Genomic DNA, 9,271 nt, shown 5'->3' on the forward strand with positions numbered 1-9,271 from the left:
CGTGCGTACGTACGCATCCTCATGCGCACGCACGCATAGCTGTGTGCTTTCTCCTTATTTTTTTCATGTTTTCTCCCTTTGTACATGCTTCCTTCCACTTTTGCATATCCATTCTTGCCTCTTTGACCTGAAATCACTCAAAAAACATGTCATGGCATCAAATGGAATAAAAGTGGAATTTAATTGGTCAATTTAAGCACAAAAATGCATGTTTTCACATTAAGGTTCAATTTAGGGATCAAACATAAAAGTATGCTATTTTGGTGCTTAAGTGTAGGTTTACGTGATGAAGTCCACTCAAATCGAGCCAAAATATCTCATCAAATGTGGACTCATCAAACCACCTATACTGGACTAACCCATTTACTATCCGAGATTAGATAAATGATGTTGGCTTCAAACAGTCGGGTCACTTTCTTCTTCACAACTTCTAAAATGGTGGGGTTCAACCGCCTTTGAGGTTGACGGATAGGCCTTGCTCCCTCCTCTAGAAATATACGGTGCTCACAGACTTGAGGGCTTATACCTACTATGTCCGCCAAACTCCACCCAATAGCTTTCTTGTTTCTTCTCAGCATACTAAGCATACGCTTCTCTTGTTGGGAAGTAAGTTCCTTTGCAATGGTAACTGGGAGCTATTGATTATCTTCAAGATAAGCATACTTTAGGTGAGGTGGAAGGGGCTTCAACTCCATTTTCATCTCATGGCTTGGCCCTTGATCATCCAGAACCATTGGAGGTGGCAAGGTGTCTTCAGAATACTCAGAGGGCTTCTCCACACTTGCACCTTGAACCATGTTCCTCTCATCTACTGCCTCTTGGTGAACTTTAGCCACAGTCTCATCAATAATGTCACACTGGAAGATAGAGTGATCTTCCGGTGAGTGCTTTAAAGTTCATCAAGGTTAAAGCTCACTGCTCTTCCATCAATCTCAAATGAATATGTACCTGAGAAGGCATCCAATTTAAACTGCAAAGTCTTCAAAAATGGGCATCCAAGCAATAGGAAACGTCAACCCCTTAATGCTCTAGAATGTAGAAGTCAATAGGAAATGTCAACCCCTTAATGCTCACCAAGACGTCTTTTGCAATGCCAACCACTGAGATTATGCTTTTATCTGCCAAAACAAAACATGCTACTGACCTTTTCAAGGGTGGAAGCCTCAAAGCATCATATACAGATAATGGCATAATACTAACACATGCACCTAAATCACACATGCAGTCAACAAACTGAACACCACTATAGTGTATGTAACCATATAAGGACCGGGATCACCACATTTCTCCTGTATAGCACCCATTAAAGCAGAAATTGAGCTACCCAAGGGAATGGTTTCTAAATCATGTATATTTTCCTTATTCATACACAAATCCTTTAGAAACTTAGCATACTTAGGAACCTAGCAAATAGCATTAAAAAGGGGAATAGTTACCGCAACCTTTTTGAAGATTTTCACCATCTTGGGATCTAGTTCTACTTGCTTTTTAGTCCTCCTAGCAAGGTGTGGAAAAGGAATGGGAATGGCTTCCCTCATAACATCATCTTCCTTAAATACTCCATTCCTTAGTTGAGCAACTTCTTCTTCAACCGCATCTTGTACCTCATCCTCTTCTTCAACATCTTCTACCTCAACAACGTCTCAACTTGAATATCTTCTCTTGAGCTTGGCTCCTCGGGACTCCTCTCTTGCAATACAGTGTCGGACCTCAAAGTAATGGCATTAATTCCACCCTTGGGGTTAGGTAAAGGTTGAGAGGGAAGTGCACTAGAGCTTGAAGATTGATTATTGGAGGTAGAGGGTGGGTCCATACGGGATATAAGAGCTTGTAGAGTGGAGGTAAGACCGGTGAGGCTAGAGGTGAGTGAACTTTTAAGCTCTTTTTGTCCTTGAAGGATAAAACGGAGTGTTTTATCCTGGTTGAAAGAAGGAGGAGGATAGGTAATTTGAGGGGCTTGTGGTTGGTTGAGTTGAGGTGCTTGGGCTTGCCTTTGATGAGGTGGTTGGTATCTTTGGCCTTGGTTCTGTTGTTAGTATGGGGGATTTTGTTGATACCGGTTCTATTGATAGTTGTTGTTTCACCTTTGATTTTCACCATTGTCTCTGTCTCCTTGGTTGTAGTTGTCTCTCTATCTTTGGTTGGGATTGTCTTGCCTACCTTGATTGTAGTTACCACCTTGGTTATAATTACCACCTTGTCGATAGTACCCTTGATTCGGACGGTTGTAATAAGCATTTGTAGCCACCAAGGTGTTGTCCTCTTGGAGTTGTGGACATTAATCAGTGTAGTGAGAATGGCAAGCGCATATTTCACACACTTTTTGAGGGACCAACTATTGACATTGTTGTTGAGGAGGAGGCGGAGGTTGTTGTTGATTGAGCTGGAGCTACTAGAGTATATTGGTCATCTCTTCCAGAGTCTTGGTGAGAGCAGCAGTCTCACTACTAGAAGAAACTTTCACAACAACCTTGGGATGATTATTCCTTTGCCTTGCGTTTTGGGTAGACTCAGCTAGATCGGTGATCAGTTGCCACGCTTCTGTTGCCATCTTGTACTTCGTCAGAGAGCCATTACTCGCAACATCTAAGAAGGTCTGGTCTTGAGGCTTCATGCCTTGGCAGAAATAGCTAATCAACACCAACTGGTCAATCATGTGATGGGAACATGAGTCTAGTAGATTCCTGAAGTGTTCCCATTACTCATAGAGAGTTTCTGATTCACCTTGAATGATACAGAAAATCTTCTTCTTCAATCTATCTGTAACCTCTGCTGGAAAGAACTTGTCTAGGAATTCCTTTCTGAGCAAATCCCAATTAGTAACAACAGCTTCTGGTTGAATGTATAACCACTCCTTAGCCTTTTCCCTCAAGAGAAAATGGGAAGGCATATAGCCAGACGACAGTCTCATCCGCACCATGCCGCCTAGTAGTTGAGCAAGCTGTTTGAAAATCTCTAAGGTGCTTGATAGGCTCTTGGGCAGGTAAGCCATGGAACTTAGGCAGCAGATTAATCAATGCGGTCTTCAGTTCAAAATTCGCAATCAAATTCGGATGATGCGCTTGATATGGCTGCAGTGTAAAATTCGGGGCTCCCACTTCCTTGAGAGTAATTCTTCTAGGAGCTGCCATAGTACCTGCACTTAAATCAACAGAAGAGGCGTCAATGGAATTAGTAGGAGACGAACTAGTTTCTTCCTCAAATGACGCTTTAGACTCAACCTCAGATAAGACTGGTGAATTGGGCGAAATCTCTTCACCACACTCAGAGGCTAACCAATGCCGAACTCGCCTAATACATGAAATAGTCTTTTCAATCTCAGGATCAAATGCGGCTAAGCTCGGATCCGGTAATGAACGCGTCATTCAATGAAAGAAACATAGAGCTCATGGTAATAAAATATATTAAGAAAAATTAAATAATAAAACTACTAATAAACAGAAAGCACACCAATAAAAATAAAATAAAAAATGCAATTATGTAAATATTAAAATATTTACACCAACCAATAATTTAGCACACATATGCAACTCCCCAGCAACATCGCCAAAAAATGACGAGAGAAAAAATGCCGGTTAAGATTTTCTGATGAAAATCACATTGCAAGTACAGCCTTAACCGACAAAGTTCCCTACTATCAATTTAGAAGTGTATCACAATTAAAAATAAATAATCGGGAGCAGAATCCCGAGTCATTTCCCAAAGAGTTGACACAAGGATGTAAATTATTGATTAGGATTTTTTTAAATATTTTGTTGAAGTTGAGAACGAAAAAATAAATAACCAGAAGTTAAAGAAGCGAATAAATAACACGAGGTGTTATGTAATTGAATTAAAAAGGCCTTGGCTAGGAGTGAAAATTGGAGTTCATATCCTTGTTGTCTTTCTCAAGTATAATAGTAACGGTTTATTGCTCTCACTTAGTTATCCTTTATCAATTGAAGGAAAGTTAAGTGGCTGTCGCTAACTCTGACTCACAAGTCCTAATCACCTCATCCGGAGGGACTAGAGTTAGTGAAAACTAAGTTAGCCAGCAATTCTCCATTTACTAGTTCGTACTTGAGTATTAGAACTCAAGGGGTTCCAATTAATCAACTCCCAGGCCAAGTTCGAATATCTACTCCATTAACATGAATGCCATTTTCACAAACATGTAAAAGGAGCAAATAAAAGGCATGATAATTATAATAAATTAATAAAATTAAAATTGGCACTGACAATTAATTAAAAGGGATTGAACAAGCAATAAAAATAAATATGAAAATCTTCACTGCATTAATAGAATTCAAAAATAACAATATCCAAGTATGAACACAAGGCAATTAAATGAAAAAGAGTAATTGAGTTATTGGAAAAGAAAACTATAGAGATGATGACTTCAATAGAAGGTAGTAGCAGCTCTCTCAATACCCAATCCAAAAGCAAAAACTAAGAAATCAAAAACCCTAGAGTAAAGTATCTGTTTCTCCCCCTGGAATTCAAATACTAATCAAAAGCTAAAGTGAAAGTGAAAGTTTCCTTAGTCTCAGCTCCACCCCTACTTTTAGTATGTGTTTTCGAGCTTGAAACTGGGTCCAAATCAACCCAGAAATCTCCCCCAGTGATTTCTGTTAAGTGCAGCACGTGACGCTTTGTCACACGTACGCGTCGGCCACGTGTATGCGTCGCTGGACTTCTGCGCTTGTCTCGCGTACGCATCGGTCACGCGTACGCCTCGTTGTAAGATGCTCCAATTCACGCGCACGCGTCAGCCATGCGTGCGCGTCGCTCCTCGCTTCTCATCTCTTTGGTTTCTTGTACTTCTTCCAATTTGACATGCCACCTCTTCATCCGTTAAGCCATTCATGCCCTGTAAACTTGAAAACACTTCACAAACATGCATCGAATGGTATAAAGGAGAATTAAAAATTAAAAATTTTAAGGCTTTTGAAGCATGTTTTCAATTATAGCACAAAATTAGAAAGAAAATGAAAAACATGCTATTTACATAAATAAATGTATGAATAATTGATCAAAATTCACTCAATTTAGTATAAGATAAACCATAAAATAGTGATTTATCAGTGACTTACAAACTCTTAATAGAAAAATCCCAAGACTAGTGAACTTAAAGTTTTATTGTCTGATTTTAATCTTTGTGAAGCTGTGGCTACTTGGGAACAGGTAAGCAACTTACTGTGTGTGTTCATGATCCTCTAAGTAATAATGAGTTAATGACACAATTTCCTTTTTGTAGGTTTTATTCTTGCATTCTAAAAGAAATTTATAGTGTTCTACTTTACATTTTATTGATGTATGATGTGAACTGATTATACAAGTTCAAAATAGTACTATTATATTGACCAAGGAATTTATTGCTTCTTTACCAAATGGATAGGAAGACCACGCGTGGCGTATGATCAATAAAGGAATACTCCTGTATGTAATCAATTGATTGCTATTTTACTAATTGTGCAATCTTGGTAACATATTTTAATGAAGAACATTGACAGTTTAACTCAATTATTAAAAGTGAATTATAGTGTTACACTTTACATGTTGTGTTCTATAATAATATAAATTTGTGGAGTTTTTTTTTTAAATTACTTCTATTTCAAAGTAAGCATAAATAACAACTTGATTTTTTATGTTTTGTCCTCTTCTTCAATTTTTCATGCTTATTTAATAGTAACAATCAAAGTTGAGGATAGCATTTTAAAATTTCTTAGGACATTACAAAGTGATATTGCAAATTGAGTAGTGCAAAAAAGTGGTCACAACATAAAATTAAGTTGTGAAATGAATTTTATGATCCATGTATTAGCAGACAAGCAATCATTGATAATGTTCTAGTTGGCATAGACAGAGATTAATGGACATCCTTTGTTCAATATCGATTTTTACCTTCTACAATGGTAACATGCTAAATTTTTTAAACTTAATATTAATACGTAATCACTTTTCTAATCTTTATTTTTCTTTTTTGATAGGAGATGTGTAGGAGAAACAAAGAATATCGCAACCAGCAAACAATTTCCCATATTGTTGGCTCAAAATCCATCTAAAAAAAGAAATGAAATAGTATGAAGCATAATTCAAGTATTTGTTTTTACTAAATTATCATATGCTTCTTAGCTTTATTTTATATTCTTTTACATAGTTTTTAGAAACATGACGAAAAATTAGCCGTGGAGAAATGTACATAGAAACTCATATGAAGAAAGATGGATCGTTTGTAACTGATAAAGTAAGAGATATAGGGGTAAGTTGAACTTATTGGTCTATTTTAGTAAAAAGTGTAGCTTCAGATTCTGACAAACCTTAATGTTATTTTGTTATATTTTCATTGTTTAAATCTCAATTGTATGAACAAATTGAACTAGTTATGACTCAAAATGAGAAAGATGAATATGGACCATCCACAAATGATGTTATTGGCAAAGTGTTTGGGGAAGAGCATCCTGGTAGGGTGTGATGCATAGGAATGAGAGCAACACCTACTAATACTTTTAGAAATGCCAATCGTCCTAGCCAGTTAGCTAATTCTTCTACTTCAATGTTCTCTACCAACTACTCCCAAGCTGATTTTAAACATTTGGAGTCTAAATTTGATGGGACATTGACTGCACTGAAGACTTATTTCCTTTCTAAAGAAGGAAGAATTCCTATTGAACTTACTAGTACATTTGACCAAGGAGCTTAGGTAAATTGCCTTCTCTTGTCGAGTTTATGTTACACTAATCATTTTGAAAATTATGATAAATGATAACTGTTATATTGAGCTACTATTCTAACATTGTTTGTCTCATATATTCTAACCTCACACCCCACTCTTTTCAATTTATTGTTTAATTTTTTGACACTTGAAAAGGTTAACGTCTTTTTTTAACTTTTTTCCTTTAAATTATTGTTATAGTGCCATAGATGTTGGTAATTTTTATGTTGACATTTTTTTAATTTATTTTAGGCTAATGATGTTAAGAATGAAACTATTATACCAACAACAAGAAGAACATTATCAGGTGGAAGCAATAAAAATGGTGAAGACATTATTTAGTGTTGCTTTAAAGATTGATAAGTTGTTTATTGTTAAACATTTTTTAGAATATTATATTATATTTTTTACTAAAAAAAAAACTTATTCAAGTAGTGAACTCATTAGTGGTAGTTGTGAATTTATTGAATTTTAGCTTGCTTAATTTTTAGGATTAGATATATAAAGACAGTGGTGATTAAGATATTATGCATTTTATTATAATCCACTCCAAGAGTCTACCACTGCTACAAAATCTCCCTCTTCCTTTTCCTAGCCTTTGAGTAGCCAAGTGGGGGAGAAAGCGGCCATTGCACTGGCTCTCTTAGTTACACTGGGCCCCGGTATGAGTCCTCATGTCCGCTCTTCTCTGCCTGCAATCCTTCCTCCTTTGTTCCCCATGGCAACTGGGGATCAAAAAGCACCAAATGCCAATAAGCCCTCCATTCCAGTGGAACGATGTTGCTTTAGCTTTCGGGCGTCAAAGCGTAAATCTTTAGGTTTGAGCCAAAGAATCCCATTTGCTTTGGTTGCTAGCGAGTGAGGGAATCGCGGATGGGCTTATGACCTCGAAGCTCTGGCTTATTTCGCTTCGGGGCTATGATGAGGTGAAGGCACGTATTCGGATCTGACCCTAATGTCTAACTATAGGTCTTACCAAAAGTCCTGGAGCTCCGCTCGTTGCTTTGAAGCCTACTCTTGCTGGCTTTCAAGCTGGAGTGATTATCGGTTTACAAAATCGTGAGAAAGAGGATGAAAGGAACACTTATTGGTTTTGTTTCGTAGCCCCTCCTGCCGCAGTGTGCACTAAGTCGACCGGCCTCAGGGGGACCCTTCTTAATGGAGCTCTATAGCCTTAGGGACGAGCTCCATGAGAGGGGAATACAATCCCATGCTTCTCAAAGATACTTAGTCTAGTCTGCCAATCACTGTTCTTCCCTTTTCATTAGAATGATCGACATACCGCCTTGACCACTAAAAAGACAAGTTCGAAGAAAGGAAGAAAAAATTTTACTTATATTAAATTTTGTTTTCTAATTAATATTTTATAAAATAAAAAAAACTATATATATGCATAATATAAATTTTTTGCAATTTTATTTGTGCAGCACATTTCAAATTACGGTGGTTTACAACTCCCACAAAAGAAAAACTACCGCAATTTACTTTTTAAAATAGCGTCCGTTTAAAAAAACCATAATTTATTGCAGGACACCTAACTATGTTGGTTTACTAAACCTCTATAATGCAATTTGCGAGGGTTAAAAACCGCCGCAAATCTAAAAAAAAACCTTGCAAATTACCGTTTTTTTTTGTAGTGTGTGCATATTTGTTTTGTTTTGCCTAACTGTATATTTCTGTTTAATTACTAATTGTAATACTTTCCATACATACTCTCTAATTGTATTTGTTTTGTTTTGATTATTATTTGTGATTGATTGATGAGCGGATAATCTATATGCTTTTTGGCATTGTTTTTAGTATGATCTAGTTAGTTTTTAGTATATTTTTATTAGTTTTTAGTTAAAATTCACTTTTCTGGACTTTACTATGAGTTTGTGTGTTTTTCTGTGATTTCAGGTATTTTCTGGCTGAAATTGAGGGTCCTGAGCAAAAATCTGATTCAGAGGCTGAAAAGGACTGCAGATGCTGTTGGATTCTGACCTCCCTGCACTCGAAGTGGATTTTCTGGAGCTACAGAATCCCAATTAGCGCGCTCTCAACGGCATTGGAAAGTAGACATCCTGGGCTTTCCAGCAATGTATAATAGTCCATACTTTACCCGAGATTTGATGGCCCAAACCGGCGTGGCAAATCAGCCTTAGAAATTCCAGCGTTTAACGCTGGAACTGGCATAAAAATTGGAGTTAAACGCCCAAACTGGCATGAAAGCTGGCGTTTAACTCCAGAATTAGTCTCTACACATGAAAGCTTCAATGTTCAGCCCAAGCACACACTAAGTGGACCCAGAAGTGGATTTTTACGTCATTTACTCATTTCTGTATACCCTAGGTTTCTACCTTACTATTAATAGGATCTTTTGACATTGTATCTGTACCTCATGACACTTTACACGTTTCTTTGTATACTTCCCACGGCATGAGTCTCTAAACCCCATGGTTGGGGGTGAGGAGCTCTGCTGTGTCTTGATGGATTAATGCAATTACTACTGTTTTTCATTCAATCATGCTTGCTTCCATTCTAAGATATCACTTGCTCTTAACCCGGATGAATGTGATGATCCGTGACACTCATCAC

The sequence above is a fragment of the Arachis duranensis genome, chromosome 5 (genome assembly GCF_000817695.3).
Source record: "Arachis duranensis cultivar V14167 chromosome 5, aradu.V14167.gnm2.J7QH, whole genome shotgun sequence".
In the NCBI taxonomy this organism is placed as follows: Eukaryota; Viridiplantae; Streptophyta; class Magnoliopsida; order Fabales; family Fabaceae; genus Arachis; species Arachis duranensis.